General features: G+C 46.0%; 1 protein-coding gene across 2 annotated transcripts in view; it reads right to left on the bottom strand.

The window, feature by feature from the left end:
* C12H1orf94 (chromosome 12 C1orf94 homolog) overlaps window positions 1-25,220 on the bottom strand; it is a 52,507-nt gene that overhangs the window by 24,613 nt on the left and 2,674 nt on the right. The window contains exon 1 of one of the 2 annotated variants that reach the window (XM_010385171.2): window positions 16,709-17,911. The exons of the other annotated variant lie outside the window; for it this stretch is intronic. The gene's annotated coding sequence lies outside the window, so the exon portion shown is untranslated. Of the gene's footprint in view, window positions 1-16,708; window positions 17,912-25,220 lie in introns of those variants that run through there. 2 annotated transcript variants of the gene reach the window in all.

The raw sequence follows: 25,220 nt of genomic DNA, 5'->3' as shown, positions 1-25,220 counted from the left end.
GTGGGCCCTCGAGAAATGCTCACAGCATAATTATTATAATGTAATTATCAATGTTTAGATCTTAGTTATGAGGCATCCATATGTGCCTCTGCACAACTTCTCCTCGTAGGCATCCAGAACAACGAAGAAAGCATCTTCCTCATTCGTTCCCACACTGCAGCCTTTGTGGTGTTTAAGGAAACATTCATGTTCCCCCCTCCAACCGCAGCTGCAACCACCTTCTTCTCTCCATTCTGAACTCACAGTGGCTTTCAAGGGATATGGCTTCCAGACCTGACCCCTCCAGGCCATTCTCCTTTACATACCGCAGGAACCAATGAGACTTTTAGAAAGCTGGCATTGGTGTGCCGAGAACATAGGGGCCCACCCTGGCTGTAAGCCCTGCCAGGTGCCCTTGAAAGGTTGCCGTAAGATACCCATTCTCTTGCCAACCTCTACAAATTCATATTTCCCTTGCATTTGTTGTGAGCCTACTATGGGCCAGACAGGAAGCCAGTCATCCACATATGTGTTCATATTTAATCCTCCCCACATGCCTGGGCAGTAGCCAGAATCATCCCCACTTTACAGATGGGAAGAATGACCCTGAAAGGCTAAGGGCCTTGCCACTCAGAGGCAAGAAACTGATGTAGGGACTTGGCTGGGTCCAGCTGCCTCCACTAATTCCTCCCCACCCCTAGCCTGGGCTTCCTTTCAGGAGATTGTTATCCAACAAGGTCTCCCTGATCCCTGGCCAGGCTTTCTTCCCCAATCTGAATGGAATCAGGAATATTGCTGGTTTCGTCCCATCACTCCAGCCTGTGGAGGATCATCACAGTGAATCTTGCGTCCTGTCATCCGTGGCATTAGCTGTCCCTGACAGCTCCATGTCAGCTGCATGTCTGATGAGCACATCTTCTGAGTCTTCCGCCAATTTACAAATAGAAATGTTGAACAGGAGACAGTCTGGGGCAGAGCCTCAGGGACACTACCGGAGAGTCTCCTCCCAGTCTGACAGTAATCCTGGATCAACATTTTGGGGGAATAAATCAAGCCCATCACTGTCATACCATCTCCATTCCCTCCCAAGAGCCTTTATCAAACCCTTCGCTGCCATCGAGATTCGCCATATAGTTAAAAGTCCCTGATTCAGGGTCTCCTCCCACCACGCCCCTCCACTTCAAGAAAACAAGATCTGCTTGTTCTTATTTATTCTAGAAAACTGCGCGCCTGCAGAGCTAGGACATTCTCAGAACTCAGATCAAACTATTCCCCTGCTGAAAATCCTCCTGTGGATTCTCATTACACACAGGATAAAATACAAACTCCTTTATGATGCCCAGAGCACTACACAAATTGGCCACATCTCCTCCCTCTTCCAGCCATGTTGGGCTTTTATCTACCCCTTGAAATACTAAGTTCAGTCCAGCCCGAGGGCCTTTGCACTTCCTTTGGAATGCTTCTCCCTGCAACTCCCAAGTGTCCCTTGACTAGCTCCTCCTCATCATTCAGGCCTCAGTTCCAGTGTCACAGTCTCAAAACAGCCAGTAGACTGTTATTTGAAAGGGTCCCTCCCCAGCCTCACTCCATCGATGTTTATTTTCTTCACAGCATTGATTACCATCATCTATTTTAATAGTATCCTTTTTGTGTCTTTACTCCACAAGGGCAGGGACTTTATCTTGTTCACCACAGAGGCCTCCAAACCTAGAATAGTGTTTGGTACATAACTCCAGCTCAGTCGGGATTTGAACAAAGGACTGAACTAGCTCACTTGCCTTTACCCATGCCAAGACCTCTAAGAGCTGATTGTCACCTGTCTGACTTTGGTTCCATTTGCTGGCCTTCCATCTCACATCCCATCTCTGGCCTGGCATCCCTATGAACTGATCAGATGGCACTAACCATCCTGTTTGACCTGGTCCTAAGACCTCCCAAACTCCGCAAGGCGGTCCCATGGCAGACCCCACACAGAACCCGCATTGACCTTGAGTAATCACCTTGGGGCTCACAGAAAGATTTTGTGGGCACCCCACCGCTTTGCTGGGTTCACGGTTAGACCTGCTCACCCCCATTCCCTGCAATCTACCTTTTCTCCCCCAAGTTTTGCTAGTCCTGGCATCTCTCCCATGCTGTTTGCTTTCTCTTTGGGGTTGGTAAAAGCCACCGAATCTATCACAGACACTATCACAGTGAATCATTCAGGTAGGTTAACCCAGCTCCTGGGCTCCTGACAAAGAAAACAAGTCAGAATCAGTTCTGCAGCTCCAGCTCCACGTGGTGCCACCTCTGCTTTGCCCACCTCCAGAAATGATAGTTGCCCAATGGTAGCTCCATATTCGGATGCTGTGCATTATTTCTGCATTTGCAGTGTACAGAGTCATACAGAAATAAAGGCTATTGACTGGTTGGCACCCCTTCCCAGAATAATGACTAAGCAAGCATGCTGTTAGCTCCTCAACAGCAGTTCTGTGTACATGATAACACAGAGCAAAGATGAAAACTGCTATTCATCTAAGCCAAACAACAGAAAAATGCAAGTAGAAAATTGTTACTGCTGGAGGAGGATACCAAAACAAATATTTTCTTCCAGCTATGAAATTTTAGACCAATGACAAACACAGTACCCAAGGCAACCTGACTGATTAGAGTGAAGTGGAGGACTCTGGGGTCAGGCACAGACCTGGGCTTGAATTGTGGTCCATCTGCAGACTAACCTCATGGCTTTGGGTGAGTTTCTGCCATTATGTGTCTATGTGGGTGGAGCAGCACAGCATACTAGTTAAGAGGTCAGTCCCTGGAGGGAAGTGGAAACTAGATTCAAATCCCCACCGTTTAATGGGGGTGGGGGGGAGGGCTGTCCTAAAGGAAGCTACCTAATATGTCAAAGCCTCAAGTCCTATTTCACAAAATAATAAGAAGGGTTAATTATTTATTTAGTAGTAACTAACAAGCCAGGCACTGTGCTAAGCACTTTACAAGAAAAACTCTCATTTTATTCCCCCCAACAGCCCCAGTGGGGTAATGAGGTAGACTAATTATAGTAATGGCCCCCATTTTATCACAACCTCCTGTATGCTTACTCTTTGGTAGTTCCCTCTCATCCTAATTTGTAAGACATAGATACCTGAAAAGTGTTTGGGAATTAGGGCTTAGATTCTTATTTCTCTTGGGACTTGCAACCTCCATGTGAATGAGCCCAGGCTAATACATCACACAGAGCAAAACTCCAAGTTGCATCAGCCAACCCAGACCTAACTAAGTGCAGATGCATGAGTGAGCATGAGCCAAGTTCAGCCAAGCCCAGCCCACAGCGGAAGAACCCCCCAGCTGAACCCAACCCAAATTGCCAAACTATAGAAATGAGAGCTAAATAAGTAATAGTTTTCAACCACTGAGCTTTGGGGTGGTTTGTTATATATCAAAAGCTTCCTGTCACAGATAGGTGCAGTCATCTCAATTTTCAAAATGAAGAAGCCAAGGGACAGAGAAGTTAAGTAATTTTCCTGTGGTCACAGACTTACTAAGGGACAAAGCCAGTGGTCTGAGGCAATCTTGCTCTGATGCTGCTCTCTTAACCACTAGCTATGTTGCTCTGAAAACCAACAGTGAAATGCTGTGTGTGAGAATACTAGTAATAGGTACCTAAATTAGGAGAGCAGAATAGGCTTCTTTGCACATTTGTCTTTTAAGTTGCGTCCTAAAGGAGAATAAGGACTTAGCCAGATAACGAATGCAAAGAAGAGCTTGTCAGACACAGGGAACAGCATGTGCAAAGACCATAAGGAGGGAAAGAGCTTGGTGCATCGTTGGGAATGATGTTCAAGTGGGTGGGGCACATGAATGGAGGTGGAGGGGAGAAGTTAGAGGCAAAGCAGGAGTTAGAATCTGCCAGGCCTTGGAGGTGATGCTAAGGAATTTTGTTCTGAAGGTACAGGGAAACCACTGGAGAGATTTAGGCAGGGAGATGTCAGGCTCTGGTTTCCATGGGTGAGAGTTATTTCTCCCAAGACAACCTAGAGGAGTGACAGGAGGGGACTGGGGCCTGAACCAGTATTTGCGAGGAGTTTGCTAGGTACTGGGTTTTACAGGTGGCACTTGTCCCCACCACAACCATGAGGGATACAGAGCATCTTCCTTCCCAATTGAGAAAGAGGAAATTGAGGCTCAGGAAGGTTAAATGATGTATTCAAGTTGACCCTAGAGAATAAGTGTTGGGGTGGCATTGGGCCCCAGGCCCACGAGACTTCCAAATCTCCCCTCTTACCCCTGCCCTCCACTTCCCCTAACAGTGGAAGAAGAAGAAAGAGCAAGGGCTTTGCAGTCAGGAGACCTGGATTCAAAGCCCAACTCTGTCCTTTCTGAAGGGTGACCTTCTACAATTCACTTCCCTTCTCTGAGCCTCAGTTTCAGGCAGGGCCAGAGGCCAGGAGCCAGCCAGGAGCCAGCCAAGAGCCAGGAGGATGAGGCAGCAGAAGGCAGAACTCAGTGGACAGGCAGGGGTCCAGCATGGGGAGGGCACCAAAGGTCCCAGGCTAGGAGAGGCCCCTTATCCTGTAAGCAGTGGCTCTGACATTCAACCTAGCATCTTCCCCAGTGGAGCTCCACCCTGGCTCAGGCCAAGGCCGGCGGGCACTTCTGAGTCTACCTGTCTGCATAGGGATCAGAGACCCATGTTCTCTGACAGAGACCTATTTCTCTGGTGCATGTCACAGCACCCAGTGTGGCTCCTGCCCAGTGTGAAGGTAAGGGAGGTGGCCACTTCTGCCAAGCTGCCTGTGTCTTCCTTCATTTTCCTTCTCCTCCAGATCCAGGATTCACTGAATTACCCAGGTTCCCTCTCCCCACATACACACCATAGCCACACACACACACACACACAAACACACACACATGCACACACACACTCAGGCACATATACACCCATGCACCACACACCAGTCATGCACACACACTATGCACACGTACACCCATTCACACATGCACACATGTACCGCAGCCATGCCCACATATCACAGCCATGCACACAAATACCACAGCCATGTACAAACACCCATGCACATATATACACACGTACACATGTACACACAGTCATGCACACACATCCATCCGCACATGTCCTGCATGCATGGACACACACTCATACACACACACACATCCATGCATACACATGCACACCTATGCACACACCCACGTACACATACACACAACACCCATGCACATACACACACAAACACACAAATCACCATAGCCTTCCTGCTTGGAAAACCAGCAGGAAGGAAAGAAAACAGGGAAGGAAGGTGGATTCTACCTCTCTCACTATCTGGGGGGTCTAGGCTGACTTCTTTCAGCTTGGGGGTAAGGAACAATTGAGAGAAACTGCAGATTCATTCAGTTGCTGTGCCAGGGCTTGTGAACCCATGTCCCAAAGGTACATGGAAACTCCTTAAGCTCTGTCTCCTGGGACTTTCCTGATAGGAGGCAGGGGACTGAGCTGAGGGCTGGAGAAAGCTTTGGCCTCCCTCCTCCACCCTCCAGGCCGCAGTGAGGATTAAGTGAGATGATGAATGTGAAAGCACTCGGTAAATTGTAACGAGCGCTATGCAAATGTTAGCAGCTCTGACTGAGACAGCGTGGTGTGGGAGAGCCAAGCCTGGCTGCAGGCTTTGGAGTCCCGCTGGCCCTGATTCACAGCCAGGAGCCTGGGTTACTAAAGGTATAAAATTGGGGAAATCACGGAGACCTCGGTCTCTTCATCTGCAAAGTGGGGATGGTGATACCCAAAGTTAAAGGAGGCAACACTGTGAAGTCTCTCCGCTCCCTTAATGCCAAGCCTGGACTTTATTTCATCTAATTTCTTACCAAAGGTCTTCGCACATAGTAGATTCAACTTTTTTTAAATGTCCCTGGCATACACTTAGAACTCAATAAAGGTCAGTCTCCTTCCTTCCTTCCACACTTTTCTCTGAAACACCTCCTTCTCAAAGATGTGCCAGACTAAGGTTTCGTCATCTTTGACCCCCTTGCAAAGTATCAGAGAACCTTTCATACACATGCATGAGTCACCTGTGGTGCTGGTTTCAAATACAGATTCCTGAGCACCCTTGGAGAAATAGCAATTCAACTGATCTAGAATGGGGCCCAGGTATCTGCATTTTGAGCAAGTATTCTTCCTCCACTTGTGGCATCCCCATTTTCCCCCCAGTCTCGCATACCACTTCTCCACCCTGGTTTTAATGCAATCGTGCACTTGCTGACACCCACCCAGTGAGAATTTCCCTCTAGATGCTTTGCAATAATTTCCTGCTCATTAGGGCAGGTGAGACAGCCTTAGAAGGCATATTGTCAGGTGGAAGTGAGAAACCTTGCTCCCCACAATGTCCTCCACCTGATTCTCCCTCCAGGGACGGGGTGAGTTGGGCAAGAACTAGAAGTGTTGGTTGGCAGGGCGGGGGGATTCAGTGAACTGGGGAATGAGACAGGAAATACCAGGGAATAAATACAGCAATAAAAGAACTTCGACTGGGAGCTACAGAGTGATTCTTATTGTTCAAATTATCTTTAAAACTTTTCATTTGAATCTGTTTAATAAGGGAAGGCTTACTCTAAGGAAGAGGTGTTTTTTTTTTTATTGTGACTTGGGAGCTGAATTGGAAATAACGTTGCAACAAAGATATTAAGAAGGGGATTAAACCAAACCACTGGTGGCCCATCTCTGCAGGCTCCCACAACCTGCGACACAGCTCCTGAAACCATAAAATTAAATTACAAAGGGGGACACGGGAAGTGGGACGTTAATCATGATTCATCTTTCTTCGCCACTCATGGCTCCTGGTGCTAAGCAGACATGGAAGGGCTATTCAGAAGGGCCCAAGGTTCCGGGTAGAACTCAAGCCTTGAAGCCACATCAGACTCATATCCCTGCTCTGCTTCCTCTGAGTTCGATGACCCTGGGCAAGTTGCTTAACCTCTCTGAGCCTCGCCTTTCTCATCTATAAAATGGGAGTAATATTAACCATTTACTGGGAAGGGTTGCTAAGAAAGTGAAATAAAGAGGAAAATTAAAATATAGAGCCTGGCACATACAAGGTGCTCAAGAAAATATTAGTTCTGTTTTCTGCAGACTAAGACAGAAGGAGAAAAAACCTGTGATGTCTTGAGTTATTGATATTCTGTGCTTCCTCTGATAACTGTGACCCCTTGCTTGGATCCTGGCTACCTCTGGGTGGTGGCAGTTTTATGGCTCATTCACCATTCCCTTCCTTATTTATTCATACCCACTGCATAGCCACCAAGTGCCAGGAACTCAGCTGGGCACTGGGGAGACAAAGATGAGTAAGACACAGACCTTGCCCTTAAGAAGCCCATAGTGCAGTAGCAGAAGAGGAATTGTTGCCACAAGGCAGCACACGATATGTGCCAGGTGCCCACCACCTCGTCAGAATCCCACACTGGAACTGGGCTGATAGCCCCGAGTAAGGGGCTGTGTCCTTCCCTCTGGCCAATGGTCAAGGAGAGAGCTGATTTTAAACTGACTCTTCCATTCTATCATCCTCAAAAGATCCATCCCACGTTGTTCTCAGTGCTAAGGAAGCATTTGTCTCTCATGATGACCCCTTCTGCTTTCTCCTAGAATACAACATGAGTTATGAAAACCGAATGCTATGATCTCCCTTTATGCCCTGGCTGCCGAGAATCTCAAACCAGATGCTGTCATCAGTTGAGTAGTTTCCCTTCAGCCTAAGTTTCCTGGCATATAAATCTCCTTGTCTCATATCAATCGTGTCCTGTCATTTTATCCACGATAATGACAATGATGACAGTGGAATGGTGATGATGATGATGATGAACATCAAGTCCTTCTCTTATTCCCAGTGCTGTGTGAGCTTTATATATATCGTTTCATTTGCTTCCATGGTAATCCCTTGAAATAGTTGTTCTGACTTTTCCCAGTTTTTCAGATGAGGAAAATAGGGCACAGAAAGTTTGGGGAACTTGGTTACAGCTAGAAAGGGTGCTGTAACTCTAATCCACCTGTCTCCTTATTTTTTGTTATCTGGGCCACCTTAAATCACTTAGGAAAGAGGTGGAATATAGTTGTTTATTTCAATTAAAAAGAGGACCATTGAAAAAAGAGAAAGAAAAATGTTGAACAATGTGAGCAACAAATAATTCAGAGGACAACACACTTATTCTAGGTCCTTAAGGACGGCTAAGATTTAGATAGACAGAGATATGGGAGGACATTCCTGGTAGAGGAATAACATGAGCAAAGGCAAGGTGACATGCACCTGCTGGTAGCTCCTGTTGGTTTATAGAGCAAGTACAGGAGACCAGCAAGACATGCATCCAGAGATGGAGGCAGGGCCACTACAGAGACCCCTGAAAACCAGGCCCAAGGGGCCAGAGGACAGGGGGAGCCATGAGAGATATCTGAGCAGTGCTGCTGACCTGCTTCAGAAGATGAAATTGGCGAAGGGTGGAGGGCATCCTGGAAGGAAAGGCACCAAATGCAGTGAGAAGAGATGTGGTGAGGGTGGCAGAGGAGAGATGAGCAGGGAGGCAAGGCGCCAAAGGCCATCGTGAAGAGGGACTGCTAGGACATGTGGCAGGCTGAAGGAGGGAAGGGCCAGTGTCTGCTAGCACTAGTTCACTTGACAAACAAGAACGGGGGTGCGTCAGTGTCAATGGGACTAGGGTGTTGAGACTCAGCATTGGGAAGCTCAAGAGAGGGAAAGGCTGGGTGCAGTGGCTCACACCTGTATCCCAGCACTTTGAGAGGCCAAGGCAGATGGATCCCCAGAGATCAGGAGTCCGAGACCAGCCTGACAAATATGGTGAAACCCTGTCTCTACTAAAAATACAAAAATTAGCCGGACATGGAGATGCATGCCTGTAATCCCAGCTACTTGGGAGGCTGAGGCAGGAGAATTGCTTGAACCTGGGAGATGGAGGTTGCAGTGAGCCAAGATCACGCCACTGCACTCCAGCCTGGGTGACAGAGCAAGACTCCATCTAAAAAATAAAAATAAACTTAAAAATAAAATAAAATAAGGAGAGAGGGAGACACTTGCTTAAGGGTTGGGTCTCAGAGCAAAGGGTTCCAACTTGTGGCCCACGGGGTCTCTGAAATCATTCCCAAATACTGAGAGATGTGAGGATATGTTTCAGACAAAAGGCTGCACAGAAGCTTTTTTCAGATTTTCAAAGAGGTATTGACCCCTCCAAGAGGAGAAAACACTAGCCAGGATTAGACTCCAAAGATCTTCAGAGCTGGCTTCTAGTCTGAGACACCAGCCTGAGTTTTCATGTCTGAGTCTTGTCTTTATCACTCCCATCACCAGGTTTCAAGCTTTTTAAAGAATAATGCCAAAAAAAAAAAAAAAAAAAAAAAAAAAAAGGCTATGTGTTCCAAGCAACTTTTCCAGAGAAGTCGGGTTCATCCAATTGTTTCAATAACAGTAGCACAAATAGTTGTTCGTTGGGAGAGCAATTCAAGCAAGGAAGCCCAGTAGGTTCCCAAATATCACTTGCTCACCAGCATGAAGAACTGGCCAATGGAAGCCAACAATGAAAGTTTACCAAAATAAGTGCAAAAAAGCCTTCTTCCTTCTTGCAACAAATAGCCCCAGAAAGCTGCCAATCAATAAACCACTTCTATTTTTTAAAAAATGCTTAAACAGATTTCTTTTATTTCAGTAGATTTATCTCCCTACCTGAGTCTGCCTTGGAATAATGCCCACCAAATCCTTTCCACTCTGCAGACCAGGTTTATTATGATGGGTAAATGGGAAAGTCTTGGGTGCTGACAGAGGGCCTGGAAGCATCCAGGGAAGCCAACCACACCCAGCAAGCTGGAACCACCTTCCCCTGGTCACTAACACATGCTACACTTCACTCCCATGGAACTTCTCATCTTTCCCTGCACCTGCTGCTGGGCTGTTTCTTGTAGGCGGTTCTTTCTCTCTTCTCAAGACCTAGCTAAGGGACACAACTATGGAAACCTTTGCAGTTATTAATCATGACATTCCTGCTCCCAGGAGATTATACCCGCATCTTTCATCACACAGTGCAGGGGTCTCATCTGTTGCTGCTTCAGCTTGTTTCCCTGAGAGGAAGACTTCCCTAAGTACCAAGCCCGGTCCAGTGGTCAAGTACCACGTTCAGTCATGTGCGTCTCAGTGTGCTTCCATGGCACTGGCAATTCATCATCAGAACACTTACTATATGTGTTGCGATCTGCCTTTTGCAAGATGTTGAAGGTTCATAAAGGAGGTGAGTGACTGTCCCCAGCTTTTCCACCATTGTATTTTTTTTTCAAACATTTCAGTAATAGGTGAATACTAATTTTTTTTATTTTTTATTTTTATTTATTTATTTATTTATTTATTTATTTATTTATTTATTTATTTATTTTGTGAGATGGAGTTTTGTTCTTGTTACCCAGACCGGAGTGCAATGGCACGATCTCGGCTCACTGCAACCTCCGCCTCCTGGGTTCAATCAATTCTCCTGCGTTAGCCTCCTGAGTAGCTGGGATTACAGGCACCTGCCAACATACCCAGCTAATTTTTGTATTTTTAGTAGAGACAGGGTTTTACCATGTTGGCTAGGCTGGTCTCAAACTCCTGACCTCAAGTAATCCACCCACCTCGGCCTCCCAAAGTGCTGGGATTACAGGCGTGAGCCACCACACCCCGCAATATTTGTTGAATGTCATTGTCGTCTGACGTATCTGTGTTCATCCAACCCACTAGACTGGGAGCTCTTTGAGGAAAGGGCTTCTGTTCTACTTATCTCTGCATCCCTGGGACCCATCATATAGCCTGGTACTGAGAAGCCAATTGCGTTTGTTGAATGAATTCATGAATGAAGAATGAACAAATGTCATTCTGTAGTTAGGGCAATGGAGTCAACAGCAAATCCAAAGACCTCATTCTGAGGCTTTGAAGTTTTAGAGATTAGGGGAATGAATGAATAAGTAATCCTTGAATAAGTGGCTTGCCACAATTCTCTAAGCCCAAACTTAAGACTAATTAGATTTTGGAGTTAAATCAGCACTAGACAGAACTATTGATTTCTCCCCCAAAACCTGTCGCTCCCCATTTCTTCCCCACCTTTGTAAATGGCACACTGTCCAACCAGGGGCTCAAGCTTGGAATACATAGCCTCTTTTATTGTCATTATTATTTTAAAAGCTTGAAACTTGGTGATGGGAGTAATAAAGACAAGACTCAGACATGGAACTCAGGCTGATGTTTTAGACTAGAAACTAGCTCTGGCGATCTTTGGAGTCTAATACTCTTAGCTAGTGTTTTCTCCTCTTGGAGGGGTCAATACCTCTTTGAAAATCTGAGGAAAGCTTCTGTACATCCTTTTGCCTGAAAGACATCCTCACATCTCTCAGCATTTGGGGAATGATTTCAGAGACCCCCATGGGCCACAGGTTGGAATCCTTTCCACTGAAGCCCTACACTCCCCACCTTGAGTTTCCCAGTGTTGGGTCTCAACATCCCAGTCACATTGATACTGACGCAGGCCGCCGTCCTTGTTTGTCAAGTGAACTAGTGCATGAAACAGAGCGTGAGCCTCAATGTCTCTGTTTGTGTACCCAAATCCTCAGTAGGTCCATTGGCTCATCTTAAAACACACATTGGCACACATTGAATCCTCCACTTTTTCCATCCCTACTGCAGTCACTCCTACCCAGCCACTGCCACCATTAGGCCTCCCCTGGACTCTGACAGTATCTTCCCAGAGGCCTCCCACTTCGTCTCTCACATGCTTACAAACCGTCTCCACACAGAAGTTGGACAGAGATTCAAACGTTAGTGAATATGTTCTTGTTACACCCCTTCCTAAAAACCTGCAAAAGTGTTCCATAACATGTGGAATAAAATCCAAACTCCCCGCAGTGATCCTCCAGGCCTCCCGAGGCCTTGCCTGCCTGTCTCTGTTATACTTATACCGTGGCCATGTCCCCACCCCTCCTGACTCTCTAGTCTCACTCTCCCTCTCTAGGCTCACTCCCACCTCACAGTCTTTGCATTTGCTCTTCCTTTTGTCTTTGTTTTGAGACAGGGTCTCACTCTGTCACTCAGGCTGGAGTGCAATAGTGCAATCTTGGCTCATTGCAGCCTTGACCTCCCTGAGCTCAAGTGTTCCTCCCGCCTCACCCTCCCGAATAGCTAGAACTACAGGTGTGTGCCACCATGCTCAGCTAATTTTTGTATTTTTTGTAGAGATGAGGTCTCGCCACATTGCCCAGACTGGTCTCGAACTCCTGGTCTCAAGCGTTCTGCCCACCTCAGCCTCCCAAAGTGTTGGAATTGCAGGCCTTAGCCACCACTCCTGACCATTGCTCTTCATTTTGTCCAGACACTCTTCCCAGAACTTCCTTTGACTGGCTCCTTCTTAGAACCCAGGTCTCAGCCCTGATAATCACATCTCCTCAGAGAAGCCTTCCTTGACACCTGGCCTAAAGGAGCTCTTCCTATTACTTCACTCTGCTTTATTTCCATCATCACACTTGTCACCGAAATTATCTTGCTTATTTTTATGTGTTTCTTATGGGTTTCCTCCACCTGGAATACCATTCTCTTCACATTCCGAAGTTATCAGTTTTTGTATTTACATGCTTCTTTTTTCTCCTGTACTGGAATGTGAGCTCTAGGAAGACAGAGATTAATGGAGTTCACAGCTCCATTCCCCCTAGTTTTTCACATAGTTCTAGCATATAGTAGATGTTTAACAAATATTTGTTAACTCAATAATTGAGTGAATGAATTAATACATTGAAAATGTGTGCATAGAGTGAAAGTCGGCTTGGGGAAAAAGAGTGTAGTGTTGGTCGTTGTTAACAGGAACCGGAATGCAGACAGGGAGGATCCAATCTACATGGATTGGATCACCCCGGATTACTGTACTTGACTTTCAAAGTTACACTGCCACAAGGACCAACTGTGTGGACAGGAAACTAACCAAGTTGGCACGTGGGGAGAAACATAGAAAACCAGAGGTGATTAGCTTATAGAGACAAAAACATTCTGGAAGGAATGTTGTTGCTGTCTTGCTGTCTTTCACTATCTAAAGGGGTATTGAAAGAAAAAGGAAATAGCTTTGGCTTGGAGTACTAAGGGCAGAATCCAGATCAATGGGAATTAGTTTGATAGAGACATACTTCAGTGATAGAAAGCAAATGGTGTTTTGAGGGGGTTCATAGCAAGGGAAGGGGCAGCAAAGGGAAATGGTAAGCTTCCCATCTGAGAAACTGTACAAGTGGTACAAGTGCACCATTTGGCAGAGACACTAAGGAGGGCATTCAATCAGCAGAAGATGACCTCAAAAATCTCTTTCAAATTTGAAATATCTGGGTTCCTATGATATATAGGTACAGAGTCAAGAAAAACAAATTCTGGCCAAAAAGAGTTCTAGAATGCACGTACCTATCTACCCCAATAAAAGAAAACACCACCAAAACTGGGTCTACAAATTAAGCAGCAGAAAGACTAGCTGAGAGATGTCTTGTGCACCTGAAGGCATTCTAGAAACAATAAGAACAGCTTTCTGGCTTTTCACTCTGTGTGTGATCATTCAGAACATGGGACTCCCAAATATTTTGACTATTCAAAGATGCCTCAGATTCTAAGAGAGGACAGCCCACATTAATGCCTCAGGGCCAAGGTGGTCTTGGGTTTCATTTCTGAAACTCTACCACTTCCTAACTATGGGACCTTGGGCAAAGAAATTAAACCCTCCAAACCTCAACCACATTATCTGTAAAAGGAATTTCACTTACAAATGGAGGGGTGGAGGTAGCAATTGAAACCAGAATGGCACAATGTGATAATTATCAAAACTCAGTGATAGACACATAGATATTCACCATATTATTCTACGTGTTTGAAAATCTGCATAATAAAAAGTAAAAAGAGATGGAAAGTTCAAAAGAGTACCTACCTCATACAATAATTGTAGAGCTTAAAGAAATGATCACATCTGAATTGCAGGGAATTTTTACAAATCTGAATTATTACCATAGATGTTTAAATATCCCATTTAATCATTCCAACAACCCTACAAAATGTGTAGTATTAATCTCCATTTGGCAGATGAGGAAACCAAAGTTTAGATAAATTAAACCATAACAAATTCTTCAAATATCATGGGGCTGAAATGGAATCTGAAACCAGAGTTTTCTGACTCCACCAGCACACCGCCTTTATTTTAAGAATAGCTGACCCAGCCATCCCACTACTGGGTATATACCCAAAGGATTATAAATTATTCTACTACAAAGACACATGCACACGTATGTTTATTGCAGCACAATTCACAATAGCAAAGACTTGGAATCAACCCAAATGTCCATCTGTAACAGACTGGATTAAGAAAATGTGGCACATATACACCATGGAATACTATGCAGCCATAAAAAATGATGAGTTTGCGTCCTTTGTAGGGACATGGATGCAGCTGGAAACCATCATTCTTAGCAAACTATCACAAGAAGAGAAAACCAAACACCGCATGTTCTCACTCATAGGTGGGAACTGAACAATGAGATCACTTGGACTCGAGAAGGGGAACATCACACACCGGGGCCTATCATGGGGAGGGGGGAGGGGGGAGGGATTGCATTGGGGAGTTATACATGATATAAATGATGAATTGATGGGTGCTGACGAGTTGATGGGTGCAGCACACCAACATGGCACAAATATACATATGTAATAAACCTGCACGTTATGCACATGTACCCTAGAACTTAAAGTATAATAAAAAAAAATAATAATAATAATAAAAAAGAATAGCTGATTGTGTTCTATTTTGTTGACAATTAGGATATCATTTATTCATCTAAGTCAGTGGTTTCCTATCTCTTTTCTCAATAGCAGAAACATATTTTTCAAATTCAGCCCTTCTCAGAACTCCAGTAAGTAAAACTGATAAAAGCTAAACAGCTCTGGCTGAAATGGATTTTGGGGCCCAGCAACCAGCCCATCTGATTCCACGGTACCCCTGAAGCACCTTGAGGTATACGGAGCATAGTGTGAAACCCCAGATTGAAGCCGTCAACAACAACAACAACAACAACTACAACAACAAATCTCAACCTGAAGAAGCACATGTTAAGGGCAGCCTGATTTGTATAATGCATCTTTCATTTCCCTGTCTCCCATCACATCGGATCCTCATTATCAACTCTGAGGTGGACAAGGCAGTGCATATCATCCTCAATTTGCAAATGAGGAAATAAAGGCCAAATGGAGTTAAGCAGCTGGCCAAAGGTGCACCAGTTCAATTTTCAGCCAAGTGCAGACTGGAAGTAGAGTCTGTCTCCATTAACTCCGTGTGACCTGGCAAAGAGGGTGCCATCTACTGGAAATTGCTACTGACCCTGGGTCCACGAAGTGGACAATCAGCTCCTTGGCCACTGAGAGCTGAGCACAGCCCCATGGGCCCTCCTGCCAAGGCCCTGTCCCGGAGCAGATGGCAATGAGCAGGGGAGAAGGGCTCAGTGCCACTGAAGGGCCTGACAGCAGGATTTTGGCTGTAGATAGGCCATTCCTGTCTGAGCCATGTCGTGCTGAGCACAGGGCAGGGAGGCAGGACTAGCCAAAGTACCTTCCACCTTCATTTGCAGTAAGTAAATGAGCCCACAGAGGGACAGCAGGTAGTGCAGAGGTGGGTGTCAGTTACACTTTGCGTTTCTTCTTAGCTCTTGCTTTGGCATCCCTGAAACCTGAGGCAGCTGATAAATGCCTGAATGGCTCCCCAACTCCAGAGCATCTCTGAACTGAGCTGTAGCATGTGTTGGAGCAGGCAACACTTAATTATCGGTTAGTCTTTAATTAGCTCTTAATTATTAACACTTAATCCATCTGTAAAATGGGGACACTAATACCTGCCTCATAGGGACTCTGGGAGCATTAATTAAGTTTACAGTCCACTTTGAAGATGCAAAATGTGAAATAAGTGCTCAACAGTGGTATTAATAACCACAGCAGATTTACTTTCTTTTCCTAATGAGGTCCCTTTTTCCTCTCTGCTCCTTCCTTTCCTTTCGAATATCTATCCCCAACAATATCTGCCCAACTTTGCCCTGATGGAGAAACACTTAGCTCTGTGTTTCCCAGACACAGGATTTCCCATCCAGGAAACGGGCTATTTACAGCCATCTTCCCGCACTTTAATTTTCTATTATGTCCTCTGAATATGTCAGTGCCTTCCCAGTAAATATTTTGATGTGTGCTCTTGCAGCAGCTTCTGTGGAGGCTGAATGGGACAGCTGCTCCCTGTATTAGGGAATTCCAGATGTGATTTAAAACCATCAGTCTCATCCATGTGAATGCCTAGCCTTTAGGTGGGAGAGGGAAAGGATCTTCTAATTGCTTCTGGGGAAAGCCACAAGCCATATAATCCTTAGCCTTGGCTAGGGTGGTTTTTCAAGGACCTCAGATTCACATGTGTTTAGGATGAGAGATGTCTGCTTAGCAGGCTAGTGAAGAGGCAGCCTGAAATACAGCCCTAATCTGGCTCTTCACCCACGAAACATCAGAACCTTGGTCAGCTCTTCTATAACGCTTGGACAAAGGACCATGGAAGGGTCAATATACAGCCTTTAGGGTTTCAGCAGCCTCAACGGTGGGCCAGAACATTCCCCTAGAAGGTCAGACTTCGTCTCCTCCCTCCTCCCTTTCTGCCAATGGAATAGGGGGGTACTCACTCTTCTCGAAAGCTGAGCTCATTGCCTCTTAGAGTTCCAGCCACGGGGACAGAGAGCTGCTCCATGGAGGTCCAGGGCTGTGAGGCTTCAGGCAGGCCTTGAACTCTCTTCCAGATTTCATGGCAAGTCTTGTCTAGGCTGTCTTGGGGTGTGTCCTGGTGGATCCAGATGTATCTGGGGAATGGGCCCAGGGCGCAGGGGCGCTTGGCCACCAGGGCCAAGGATGAAGGAAGCCCATTCCCACTGGCCATCCTCCTCTGCTCTTTCTGGAAGCCCCTCTGTCCACCCGGGGCTAGAAGACATCCACCACCACTCCTCATTCACCAGAAAGGGAGATGAGGATGGGTCTTGGCAGAAGTGGGTCAGTTCTGTCTGGCTGTCGCTCCCGCAAGGTGGTTACGTTCAGAGGCCTTCGATTTGTGTAGGAGGGGTGGGTGGAGGACAGTTTTCTTTTGGGGAGGGGAGGGCTTATTTTGATTTGCTTTTATTTGCTCTTTCCTGACTTTTGCCGCCCTCCCCCTCTCCCTTAGAAGAAAATATTTAAAAGTCAACAAAAACCAGTAGCTTAGGAACAGTGGAATGCCCCGGAGCTCAGGAACCAGGCGCCTGGGCAGGCAGAATGACATCTGGGAACAGCTGGAGGGGGAGGGCTGGCTCTCCCCACAGTCCCTGGCACTGACCCCTTGCGACGCCGCCGTGACAACTTGTGGCGCCTGGGCTCAGCCCATGCTGGCCCGCTAAGACATGCGGAGAACTGGGTGCCGGCCTGACACCATGGTAGGCACCCGGGGGGCGGGGCCCCTCAGGAAACGCTCGCCTGGGCGTTCCCAGGGAGCCCCTCGCACAGCGAGCGCCAACGGCCCGGTCCCCGCCGCCGGCCCAGTTCTTGCTTTACTCTCGCCCTACCCCACCTGCTCCCGGTCTCCCGCTGCTGCTCTGCCGCCCCGGGAAAGAAGGGACGCGGCGTGTGTGGATGGGCCCACAGCCCTCAGTCCCGGCCCCCAGCAGACCCCTGCCCCGGCCGCGCCGCGCCGCGGGGTGGGCACCGGGAAGGGCCCAGCAGCTCAAGAGCGCGCTGACTCCGCAAGGCAGGCTGGGCCGGGCGGCTCCCACCAATTTGCCCTGCCAGTGGCTCCCACACCCTCGCCGTCGTCGAGCGGGGGAATTCTTTCTGTGGGTTTCAAACGCAACGGCTTGGTGCGCGGGACGCCCTGGGTTCGGAGCCCAAGACCCGCCGGTGGGGTGGCTGGGGGTGGGGCCCAAAGGACCCCAGAGCGCTTCCGGGGATCAGAAGTCAAAGCCAAACGCGCCGCCGCCCCACTTCACCGCTCCACACAAACCTCAGCTCCTGCCTGGGGGCCCCCCTCATCCTCGATTTTAATCCTAACTGCCATTTTATGGGGCGCTTGCCCTGTGCCAAGCGCTGCGCTCACATTCAATCCTATTAAAGCTCGTGAAATTAGTACCACTTTTTATTATCGTTCTAAATGGGAGGAAAGCGAATCTCAAAGTCATAAATGATAGTGTCCAAGGCCCACTAAGAAAAGGGGAGCTGAGATTCAGACCCCAGCACTCTAGGCCTGATCTAGCCCTTGAGTACTGAGACTGCTTCAGAAGGTGGGCAGGAGCAGGGGTAGGAGGTCCGAGGTGCTGGGAGAAGGGCTAAGTTAGCTGTTTACTGATCAACAGGCCCCTACCCTCACTGAAGCGGCTTCATTCAATTGGGCACTGACACAGTACCTCCGCTGAGGGAGACTTTCTGGTCCCAAGAGTCAGGGGGTTGTTTCTTTAATAATACTCCTGAAAAGGAAGAGCAAGAGGGTGGAGAAGGAAGAAAGAAGAATGGACACAAGTAGAAGAAGATGGCAGTCTATAAATGCAGGGCTGGGTTGAATCCTGACACTCACTTCCCCGCTGGGTGACCCTAAGAACTTTCTGAACTTCTCCTATCCCCATTCATAATTCCCCCAGTACTGATGCAACCCCTCCTTTGTGCCTGATGAGTTGCTGGGCACTGAAGAAGCATAAGGGTGGGCAAAAGTGGCATGGTCCCTGCTCTCATGGAGCCTGTATACTAGCGAGGAGAGATCGATGCAAACTAGCCAAGCGAGTAAAGCAGCAATAATTACAGATGCAATGGGGCTCTGACGGAAAATAACTATTAGGTTGGTGCAAAAGTAACTGCCGTTTTTGCCATCACTTGCAATGGCAAAAACTACAATGACTTTTGCACCAACCCAATAACAAAGTGAGGCATTGGGGAGAAGAGGGGAGGCAACATTCCATGGTGGTCCAGGCCCACCTCTTTGAGGAGGTAAATTTGAGAAGGATGAGAGGAATTCCTTTTCTGTAAAATGGTGTTCATAAATTATGAGGATCATGTTTCTGGCATATAGTAAGCACCCAAAAAATGTGTTGGATGAATTAATGGTATACTGTATGTAAAGTGCCTGTTATATGGTAGGTGCCCAATACACAACCCTGCTCTTTACAGAGGGGCTGAGTTCCTGGAAATGTTGACTCTAAATTTTGAAATCTGAGCTTCATTCTCCTTAGATTTTCATTACAAAATTGAAGATGTGTTCCTTTGGGGAAAATTCCGAGGGCCTCGACTGAATAAAATTATAGTTAAGAATGTAGAAAACCTTTTAAAATAGTGTATTTAAAGGAAAAGTGATCATTTCTGATGAAATATTAATAGTTCTGAAAATGTCACTCAGTGTTTGTGCTGCTTGGCATTTGGTTGGCTAACACCTAAGCTTAGAGCAGAACGCCAACGACCCTGCACTGCCCAGGCCCCAGGATTCTGGAAAGTTAGCCAACTCACTCTCTCTTCCTGTTCCCTCGCCCCCTCAGCAGGAGACCAGGCAACAGGGGCTAAATCAGAAAGGACTGAAAAAGAAAAAAAATCAAACGCAGCAGGGACAGGGAACAAAGATAGAGCATGTTTTTAGAGCGCACAGATGAGATTTCTAGAAAATTCCGCAAAAATCGTAAGTGATGTACTTAGAAATAGCATAAAGCTATGTCCATATGGTAGCCACTAGCCACAAGGGGTTGTTTTAATTTTAATTTTATTTTAATATAAATTAAATGAAACACTCAACTCCTCATTTGCATTAGCCACATATTATGTGCTCAGGAGCCACATACGGCTAGTGGCTACCATATTGGACAGCATAGAGAACATTTCCTATCATTAAATACATATACTCGGGAACCAGAGTCCCTGGGTTCAGATTCTGAGTTCACGTTTTCTGGCAATGTAGGCTTGGGCAAGTTCCTCTGTGCCTTGGTGTATTGGTTTGGGAAGGCTGCCATAATGAAGTCCACAGGCTGTGTGGCTTAAACAACAGAACTTTATTTCCTTGCCATTCTAGAGGCTAGAAGGCCAAGATCAAGATGTTGGCATGGTTAGTTTCATTCTGAGGTCTCTCTCCCTGGCTTGCAGTTGGCTGTCTTCTCCCTGTCCTCACATGGTCTTCCCTGTATATCTGTCCCCATCCTAATGGCTCCTTTAAAAGACACCAGTCACATTAGATTAGGATATACCCTAATGGCTTTTTTTTTTGTTTTTGTTTTTTGATCTTAACTACCTCTTTAAAGGACTCATCGCCAAATACAGTCACATTCTGAGGTATTTGGGTTTAGGATTGCAGCATATAATTCAGCCCATAACACTTGATTTCCTAGTCTGTAAAATGGGATGATAATAAAGAATACTTGCTTTGTAGAATTACTATAGATATTCTATTATTCACCAATTGCTTAACACATGGAAAGTCCCTCAAACAACAACTGGCAGATAAACGTGTATAGTCGTTTGCTTGTTGATTACACTGAAATGCATGCCTTTGGAGTTTCTGAATAGCAGATTTGGTGTTTTGTGTAGGTAGGGAGAATTTTGTTGTACTGGGGAAGTTGTTCTGTGATGGAGAGATGAATTCACATAATCACTTACTCTTTTCCAGGCTTTATTCAGTTTTTAGCACCCATCATGGGTCAAAATTGTGCAAGACACAGGGATTAGAGATGATGAAAAAGATGTCTACCTAGACAGAATCACCTAGTGAAGGAGGCAGGGGTAAAGCATTCCATAAGTGCCTGGTGCAGAGCAGTGTGATGTAAACTGACTTATTCCAGTTTCCATCCAGCATGGAGTTATGTTCCTCCAACACATGTATCTATGCCCAGCACTGTCTGAGGTGCTGAAGATAGGGTAATGAAGAAGACGAGCTTGGTCTCTGTCTTTTTTAGAGTTTGAAGTGAAGCATTTAATGGTCATGGACACCATTTCATCTGTGAATTATTTTTAGCTTGGAAAACTTCTTGAACTCCCCCTGACTAGCTACATTACCCTGGGCAGGTTGGTTTAACCTCAATGTCTCCATTTGCTCATCTATGAAACAGAGACAATAAAATACCGACCTCATAGACCTGTTTTATGATAATGAAATAATACATGTAAAGTGCTTATAATAGCTTGGCTAATGTATGTATCCAATGAATGTTGGCTATCACTATTTAGAATTCTGGGATTCTTAACTTTTCTCTGTGGAACCAGGAAGGCCTAAGGAAGAGGCAATTCTCCTTACCTCCCATCCAGTCAAAGCCTCTCGTCACCTGGCTTTCATCTCTGACACAAACATGGCTTGGCTGGAAAACTCAGGAACATGGGAATGTCCTAGGCTCTTTTACAATCATCATATAGTCCCTAACGCTGCTTACTCTTGTAGGTCCTTTTAGGTTCCTCATCTAACATATTTTAAACACACCCACCTCTCACCGTAAAAATAACTTTTTGGCTATAGAAGAAAATTGAAAGGATTTTTGCCATTTTGCTTTTGAAAGTTTTTGGCCATGAGTAATTTATTTAATTTGTGATGGGCTGTGATTTCTCACCAATCTTAGTGCCTACTCGAGAAATCTTGTGCAGTGAGAAAACTCCAACCTACAAATTGTTACCAAATGCAATGAAATTTTTATGACTACTAAATCCAACAGTTAATGAAGTTGACATAACGTTATACTCTGCATTTAATTAAATATTTACTGATTTCCATGTGGCAGTTTTCTTCTTTGTATTGTGGGACTAATCATAAGATGTTTAGGACTCAAAGATTTTTGTAGGTCCCCTAAAATCCAGAGGGACCCCCATTCCCATGCGAATAAGGTTCAATGGGTCAAACTGCCAGAGGCAGGATCCATGCATAGGGGTATCCCAGGCAAATATCTTGGGGATTTAGCCATCAGAGCTAAAGGAAGGGGAGGTTGCAGCCATGTTTCATGGGAATGGGCCTCCCCCTCATGTTGTCTCAGCAATAGGACAGGGCTGCAGAGCAGCCAGCCATTTCTAGGACTTTGGAAAGGAACCTTGAATATTCTGTAAGCAAAGCTGTGACTCTGTGGCTTCTCTCTCCTGGCAACACCATCAGTGATCTCTGCCATTTCTTGGGGGTGTATTCCTTATTATTGCCTTATTCCTGGCCCACAGGAGAGGAGGCAGTTAAGAGTTTGGGTGGTGGCAGCTGACACACTTGAATTGGAATTCCTGCTCTACTACTTGATAAAGGTGGCTTTGTATATGCTGAACTTCTCTGACATATCTTCATCTGCAAAGTGGTAAAAACAATAGGTTTGGGGTAGGGAGAAGGTTTAAATATGGAAATGCATGTGAACTTCTCAACATGGTGCCTGGCTTATGGTAAGCTCTTAATAAAAAGAAATGTATAATTATGATTATCACTAACTATTATTATTGACAGCCTAGCAATGTAAAAATGGCAGCCTATGAGATCTGCACTTAAAGTTAGGGAAAAAGAAGGTCATAGATGACAGAAGAAAAGAATATGGTGGTGGCAGTAGTGGTGCAGTGAGGTAGCAACAAAGTCAGAATTCAGCTGGCTTTCTTCCTGCTTTGATCTTTCTGCCAGACCCCAGTAGTGATAGGTACACCAAGGATTCCTGGCCAGGCCCTTTATGGGAAACCCTTCAGCTAGAAGCTTTGTATTGTGCCCTTCCTTCCATAGCTTCCAAGTCGGGACATTGGTCACTAAAATGCATTCACTTAAGACTTCTTCTACCTTACTGCTGAGATGATTTGAGGCAGCCTTTCAGATTAAAAAGTACAAACTACACCGTCAAAGAATAAAGGAAGAACTGACTCCATCTAAAGAAAAGCAGAAACAGTTGCTACTTTCCAGCACCTGAATTGGTCTGGCCGCATGGAGGTAATAAGGCAATAAAACTGGGTATCCTTATTTGTCAGCTGAAGCAAAAATGGAAACACGTCGAGTGGCAGAGTTTTTATTTTCTGACAGCAGAAAATACACATCTTCATCTGCAGATACAAAATGTTTCCAGGAAATAACCCCAAGCATGAATTTATCATGAATCCTTGTATAAAGGACACTGAGTGACATAGTGGGCAATATACACAATTCTGTTTTCATAAAAGACAGAGATGCTGTTAGGTTCGTCAGTTTCTCACATCAGGGTTCTATGAAAACAGCATAACATTAAATCATAACTCAGTGAAGGCATTTCTTTAAGGAACTCAAATAATGAAGTCTAGAAGAGACACCTTTGGGTCCATTCCACAAACATTACTGAGCACCTACTTAACCATTCATTCATCCATCCACCCATCCATCTCTTTATCCATTCATTCAGCAAAAATTCCCCGAATGTCCACCATGTACCAGGCACTCTGAATGGCACTGACAAATACTGCTTGTAAGAACTGTCAACCTGGACTGAATTTTGAAGGGCAAATAGGAGAAGGCTAGTCACGGAAGGAGGAGGGGAGCTTTCTAGGCAAAGAGAACAAAACACAGAAGGACTCAGGGGAAAGGGGAGAGAAAGCATGGCTGATTGCAAGAGTGCAAGGGTATCAGAATGGCTAGAGCTTGGGGATTTGGGAGGAGGGAGATCTGAGGCTAGAGGAGCTGGCAGGGACAGATGATGGAGGCTCTTGTAGGGAGGGTCTAGCAGGGAGCTTGGATTTTACTCTGCAGGCCATGGGGGAAAGTCCGGAGAAGACAGAGGAGCTGTGAAATCAGGTGAGTGTTTTAAAAAGATAGCTGGTGGCAGAGAGGAAGACGCATTGAATAGGGCTAGAGCAGAGATGGGCATCTGTTACTCAGTTGTTGTAAGTAACCTGAAACACAGCCATTGTGGACTCTGCTTAGAATCTCGGAGGTATCTAGGAGGCAGAATCTGGAGGGCTCTGTGATGGCTTGATGTTGGGACTGGGCAAGATGGGAGTCCAGGATAAATAGGTTTCTGGCTCAGGATCTGGGTGAATGTGGAAACTGTTTCCTGAATTGGGGAGCTGTGCAGAGAGGCAGGCTGGATGGAGAATTAGAATTGAATAAGCCCAGGTCTGAGCAGGCTGTGGAGGAAGTGGTGGGGTGGGGCTCCTATGAGACATCTGAGGAGAGAGAATATCAGATACAATACAGACCCTGGGACTTGGGAGAAAAGAGGTTTCCGTCCTAGGATTTGCCCACCCATCAGCAGGGACATATAAGAAAACCAGCAATTATGGAGAGACTGTTGAGTCAGAAGAGAGGTCTATTTCCACCCCCACACCCTTCCTTGGTACCCTGTGAGTGCTGCAGATTTACACACTGTGTCCTCCCTCCCTGAGCTGGTCCACTCTGTGCTTTCTTCCTGGAAAGTGCTGGTTCTCACCTGCCCTTCCAGTAGGCTGAGCTAGGAGCCCTTCTTGTTTCCATCACACGCTATATCTCTTCTGGAGTAATCAGTCATGCTTTGCTATTTAACTCTCTTCTCAATAAACTATCAACCCCCTGAGGACACGGGCCATGGGAATGTCCTATTCTTCTTTATGTTTGTTTCCTCAGCACCTAGCACAGACTCTGACATGCAGCTCAGTGTGGCATGAACAAACAAATGAAAGAGTACGTGAAGAGTAAGTGAATGACTACATAGGATACTATGCAAAAAATGAGGAAGCCTGTATATGAGTATTGCTAGCTGCTGGAACAAACTCCAATATTTCAATGGCTTAACACTCTGTTTTGTCACTGGCATGAGCTGTTTTCCCTTATACACAAACGAAGAATTTTCTCCAAGAATGTCAGAATTTGGTGACCACAGCACGTGGTAGCACTAGAGGAACGGCCTAGGCTGTGGGCCCCTTCTCACTTCTCCCTCCTCATTTCAGAAGCCCATAGCCTCACCTTGGTGTGGTCTGGGCTTTTTCCTCATGAAGCCCCTCTGTTGCCACTTCTTGGGCAGCAGATCACTGCCACCTCTATGGCGATAGCCTCACCCTTGGGAGGTACTCGCTTTGGCTTGATCATGCTCATGATTTTAAAATTGTGCCCCAGTTGGGATCCCAAGCTTTTCCTCTGAGCCCATCTTTGTCCTGTAGCCCTTCTCTGCAGCCCTGCCTGCCCCTTGGCCTCTGTTTCTGCCCTCACATTGCTAGAATCTCCCATTTGCTCACTCTCTCTCCTTTGGCTTCAGAAGGCTTTTTTGATCT

Source organism: Rhinopithecus roxellana, chromosome 12 (assembly GCF_007565055.1).
Source record: "Rhinopithecus roxellana isolate Shanxi Qingling chromosome 12, ASM756505v1, whole genome shotgun sequence".
Classification (NCBI taxonomy): Eukaryota; Metazoa; Chordata; class Mammalia; order Primates; family Cercopithecidae; genus Rhinopithecus; species Rhinopithecus roxellana.
Note: the sequence above shows the minus strand (reverse complement) of the source record. Positions and strands in the feature narration are given on the sequence as shown.